The sequence below is a fragment of the Notamacropus eugenii genome, chromosome 4 (assembly GCF_028372415.1).
Source record: "Notamacropus eugenii isolate mMacEug1 chromosome 4, mMacEug1.pri_v2, whole genome shotgun sequence".
In the NCBI taxonomy this organism is placed as follows: Eukaryota; Metazoa; Chordata; class Mammalia; order Diprotodontia; family Macropodidae; genus Notamacropus; species Notamacropus eugenii.
Window position 1 is genome coordinate 412,238,276 of NC_092875.1, and position 6,154 is coordinate 412,244,429.

At 40.0% G+C, this 6,154-nt stretch overlaps 1 pseudogene; it reads right to left on the reverse strand.

Moving 5' to 3' along the window:
• Positions 1-1,716: 1,716 nt before the first annotated feature.
• On the reverse strand, positions 1,717-2,482 carry LOC140498600 (nucleoside diphosphate kinase, mitochondrial pseudogene; annotated as a pseudogene).
• Positions 2,483-6,154: the final 3,672 nt, after the last annotated feature.

Genomic DNA, 6,154 nt, shown 5'->3' on the forward strand with positions numbered 1-6,154 from the left:
TAATATAATAAAGTATAATATCCGAGGGCACTTCTAACTCAAAAGACAAGTCCCAAGTCAATAGTTACTCCATGTACAAGGTACTTTGTGGTTTGTGACCCCTAAAATAATGGTTAGGAAACTTCATCAGAATCAGTGCTTCTAACATACAGCTGAAGGACACAATTAATTTAAATCCAAGGCTTTGATGAAATGGCATAGTAAAAATAGCAACAAAATATTTGCCCATAAACCTGGAACACACTACCCCACAAATACACAACAGCAGAGGGAGAAGTGGCGGTCCGTCAAAAACACAAATGAAAAGGCACACGTAGAATACTGAGACAAGTGGGATGAGAACTTTGGGAGAAATCAGAGTTTATAACTGAGAGCAGAGGAAATCCAGGCATAACCCAATGAAAACCTTTGTTTTTTGGAGACCAAGTTTCAAAAGTTTCAAAGGATGATAGATGAGATCGTGGTACAATGGAAAGAAATAATAGAGTTAGAGGATGTAGGGTCAAATCCAGGCTTTTCTACTTATTACTTCTGTTGTTAAAATCTCTCTGGACCTCCCTTCCCTTCCTCATCTGTAAAATGAGGTGACTGGATTGAATGATAAGATCCCTTTCAGGTCTGGTGCCTCAATTCTAGGACAGACCAAAATTCTACAAGGGAAGTAGATGGTTTGGGAAACTCTCAAAAGTGAAACTCTAATGGGGAAAAATGGGAGTTGTCCCAAGAGACTCATGAAGATGTACTGATGAACACATCAACCAACTTAAATATACTTTTAAAGTGTATGTATTGAAGATAAAAGTAATGACAATTTACAGGGAATATGATTGTATATGCTCCTTTCAAAGGTATTTGAGGATTGTTAAAGTTCAGAATGAATTGAATCAGATGAAGAAAGTTAAAGCCCCTCCAAAAATATCATTTATTTCTTTGGTCATTTATTCATTAGCTATATTGGGAGGAAAGCAGGGAATCAAAAAGGGATGGAACCATTGCTTGGAATGGGTAGGATAATTCACCATGATCAGTGACAAGAGAGAAATAGAATTTCTTAAATCTTTTTTAACTTCTGTTTTTGTTTTTGTTTTTTTTCCTGTCAGAGAATAATTTTGCACTGGAAAGGACAGAACAAAAAATGGTTAGCTAACATAAAGTTGATATCCAGCATGAGGAAGGAAAGTTCCTCACTGCTCTTCATTAATCCAAGTCACTTGACTCAGATGAACAGTATCCTGTTTGTCCTTCATTGCCCATCAGAGAAATGACAACGTGACTTGCACTTGACTTTGCTCTGAGGGAGGGAGGGCTGTGCAGGTCACCAGCCTCACTTCTCCTCCAGAGCCATCTGAGGAATGTCAGATCATTGGATTCAGAGATGAACAGCAGATCTGAATACTGAAAGAACAGGTGGATATGATTGCCAAGTTACTGAGGGTATTTAAAAGAACAGAAAATACATTAAAGAACAGGAAGATATGACAGTCCCAAAAAAGGGCAAATATCTAGTTTATTTATTTATTTTTAAAGAAAGTTGTGTTGTTGTTTTTTTTTTTTTACCAAGTTATAGATTGAATTTTAATGTGTCTCCTTTAATAGTCATCTCTGTTTACAAGCAGTTACCCCCAAGACTGACTGGCACTGGGGTTGAGGGAAGGGTTACACTCAGTCCTTCAACGGCATGGGGCATGGAGTGAAAAGGCACATAATTTCGCATCAGAGAGGTCTCTGTCGAGGAGAGGAGGTTAGGATAGAGGGATAGCAGGTAGCTTGAACAGGAAGGAAGGGAAGAGCACAGCATTCTCATTGGTAGAGGTAGTTACTTCTGGGTCCTTAATGTGGACGGGAGGTGGGCTGAGACCCTCCCTCACACGTGGTACAGGTTGCTGTGACTGCAACAATCCCAGTCCACCAGCTCACTGCTGTGTAACCACAGGCTGATCTCTCTCTGGGCCACTTCCACCGAACCGCTGGTATGGACAACACTCCTGCTGATGTGATCGCCGAAGGCTCCCTGGATTGTCCCAGGGATAGCTTCTGCTGAGTCAGTGTTTCTTGCCATGGCCCTAGAGGTACGGACCACATTGTACCCTTCGCAGACCTTGGCAATCAGGGGACCAGAGCTCATATAGTTGATCAGGTTCGGATAGAAGGGCTTCTTCTTTAGGTCATGATAATGCCCAGCAAGGACTTTCTCTGGGGCCTGTAGTAATTTCATGCCCACCAATTTGAATCCTCCTCTCTCAGAACGCCTGATGACATCTCCAACCAGCCTCCGCTGAACACCATCTGGCTTTATTGCAATTAGTGTCCGTTCCTGGGTTCTAGTAAGTCCCCCAGAGTTGGAGCGTAGCAGAATAGAGCTTGGCACTCCTCCGTGGGGGAGGGACAGGAGCAGCTGCCTCGTGCCCAGGGTGCGGCTAGTGCCCTGGACACAGCGGCGGCCCAGGAGGCTCCGCAGAGCACAGCGTGGAAAGAAACCCATGTCCACCTACCCCCTTGCCCTGAGCCCCGGGCGCGGGCTGCTCGCCCTCAGCCCGGCCCGGTCCCCAAGTAATGGGAGTGCAAGAGGAAGGGACCGACCGAAAGTTTTTTTTTTTTTTTTTAAGTTAGAGGTCAGTGAGCTAACTTCAATTCTTAGGGAAATTATTTTGTTGTTCAGTCGTGCCTGGCTCTCCATTTCTCCATTTGGGTTTTTCTAGGCAGAAATACTGGAGTGATTTGTTATTTCCTTCTCCAGCTCATTTTACAGATGAGGAAATTGAGGCAAACAGGGTTAAGGGATGGTCACATAGCTAGTGTTTGGGGCCAGATTTGAACTCAGCAATGTAAGTCTTCCTGACTCCAGGCCCTGCACTCTATCCACTGTGCCATCTAGTTGCTAGTGAAAAATATAGAACAGATTATTTAAAAGCTGCTTAGTGAACTTCTAGCAATTGGAGTAGTGATAAAAGGAATCAGTATGACTCCATTAAGGACAAGTCATGCCCGTTTTCTTTTTTGATAAGTCTGCCAAATTGGCTCATTAGAAATACATGGATGGATAGATAGATAGATAGATAGATAGATAGATAGATAGATAGATAGATAGATAGATAGATGTTCTAGGCACTCTTAAGCACTGAGGAAACAAGCAAGCAGAATAGCCACTACCTCAAAGAATCTACATAGTCCATGTGAACAGACTACAGACAAAGAGCAGATAGAGAACACTATGTTTGGGAGGGGCAGGGTATGTACTCTGGATTGTGGTTTTGAGTCGAGTCAGGAAGTGACATACAGGTATTATTCAGAAACCTTGAAAGTCTTCCTCTCCCAGATTGAGACCTGGGAAAGACCTCGGCTTAAAAAGGAGAAGGTCTCTCATATCCAGGGCCATCCCTAGTCATCCTGATTTGTATCTTGCCACTGGATTCAGATGGCTCCAGAGGAGAAAGTGAGACTGGTGATTTTCCTCACTTAAATCCAATTCACTTGCAAGTCATGGCATCACCTTCCTGATGCCATAGTCCTCTTTGAGGATGAAGGAACAACAATCTGGGTCAGATAAGGCAAAAGGTAACCTAGCAGAATGCAGGGGAATTCCAAAAATGGAGTCCAAGTTTCCTTTGGAAATAAGATGAGGATGATAGCTGGACTGCATATGTCATGACTGGAATAAGGAAATGTTAAAAGCATAATTTACCTAGATTTTAGCAGATTATTTGATATATTTCACAATATTTTATAGAATAGATGGAGAAATGTGGATGAACAGATAATATAGTTAGGTCAGTTCAAAGCTAATTGAATAGTCAGATACAAAGAACAATTTAATATCAACTTGCTAGGAAGTATCCATTGGAGTGCCTCAGAGATCTGTATTTAGTCTTTTGCTGTTTAATACTTTTATCAGTAAGTAGGATAAGGGAATAGATAGTATATACACCAAATTCATAAATAACATCAAACCTAGAAGGAGAAGAACACACTGAATTTCAGAGTTAGGACCTAAGAAGATCTTGACAGGCAAGAGCATTGAATTGAGGGAAAGGAAGTGAAATTCAATGAGGATAAATATAAAGTGTTACACTTGGATTCGAGAAATTTATTTCACTTGTCTTAGAACAGAACTCCTTTCATTATATCAAAATATCTCTGAATGGCTACCTCCAACCTTTTACTCTCTACTAATAGAAATCATAGAATTTTTGACCCCAAATACTATTTAGTATGTCCAACTTACATAGCTTCCTCTGTTTACCAAAATATGCCATGAAAGTCTATGTAGCTTAAGACATGAGAATAAATGTATCTTTATAATTTTAAATTGATAAGTGGCTAATAACATTTCACTGCATCTGGATCTTGCTATGTATTATAGATTTATAGAAAAATAACTTGTTTGAGGAGGACTTCAGAAAAACTTGGAAAGATTGATATGAACTGATGCTGAGTGAAGTGAGCCGAGCCAGGAGAACATTATACACAGTAACAGCCACAGTGTGTGAGGTCTTTTTTGATAGATTTAGCCCTTCACAGCAATACAAGGACCTAAAACATTTCCAAAGGACTGATGATGTAAAATGCCATCGACATCCAGAGAAAGAACTGTGGAGTCAGAATGCGGAATGAAGCAGGCTACTTTCTCTTTTGTTATGTTTTGTTTTGTTTTTCTCATGGTTTCTCCCATTCTTTTTAATTCTTATGTGTAATATGACTAATATGAAAATGTGTTTAATAAGAATATATATGTAGAACCCATAAGTTTATGTGCCATCCTGGGCAGGGAGGGGAAGAAGGAGGGGGAGAAAATTTAAAACTTGTGAAAGTGATTGTTGCAAACTGAAAACAAATTAATTAATTATAATAAAGAAAGAAAAAGAGAAAAGAAAAATAACTTGTTTGCTGTGGTTATTGAGAAAAGAGGACAGTGAAAGTTAGCATCAACAATTATTAGTAAAAGATGTGATTTGCTTAGGAGAGATTCCTTCTCAGTTTTCTACCAGCATTGACCCATGAATCTGAATAACCTCACTGTAAGTGAGTTTTTACAAATGGGACAGCCAAGATAGAAAGCTCTTTAAAGAGTGCAGAGTTCAATGGCTAGAGGAGACAAAAGTGACACCTCCTGTTCCCATGGAGCCCCATAATACCCCAGAGATATATGTTTAGAGACACTCCAGGGCACGTGCAGATCCTCATAAAGCATGGACAGCTAGTGACAAACTAGAGCAATGTTTATTTTACCCTCCAGGAGGTACAATTCAGTCCACTCCCTCTCGCTGGAAGGGGTACCATAAAAAATGGCAGAAGTTCTGGCTTTTCCATGGCATCTGCCTCAGGACACTGAACAATGCAGGCTCGCCACCCAGAAGAGACATCAAACTAGGCCAGAGGCCTGGCTGCATCATCTGTTACCTTCTAGGAGTCAACAAAGGCGTCTGCTGAGTGTTTCCACAGATTGTACCAAGCCACCACCAGGCCCCAGGAGAAACAGCTAGAATAATAGTGGATCACAGAGTTGGAAGATTGCAGCACTGAGCTCGCCTGGTGACAATGATGATACTGCTGACAATTAGGGGAGAGAGAGGGGATTTAGCATGTGGGTGAGGAGTCATTCAGCTGGTACATTATCCAGGAGTAGTATATTGCCTTAGGCAATAGGGCTATGCTATCTTTTTTTTTTTTTTTTTTTTTTTTTTTTTATGTTTTGGCTCTTGTTGGAACGTTATTGTTGAAATAAATCTTACTTTCTACTAACATTTTCTTTATTATGCAGTTTGTGGACTGCAACTGGATATATGAAGTTTAAAAAAATTGTAGAAAAGCACTTTTTAAAAAAGTACAGGATTTAAAAAAAGGAAAGTAGATTTTACTACATCCACCTCAAATGTTGTATAATCTGTGGCTACTTCTCAACTACACCATAACACAAGAAAAAAGTTTTATTTCATTTCTGTTCTCTGTCAAATACTAACAAGTACACATTTATTTCTCCCATTTTTATGACACATCTTTTTTAAAAAAATCCCCAGAAAGGCTGAATTTAGCTGGCTTTTAATACATATTTAAATAGTTCTTTCATATTTTCCTACCTCCTCCCCAACTGTGATTTCAAATAAGCAATTCTGTCTTGTCTATCTCGCTGTCATTTAATAATTTCTCTTTATTTTAT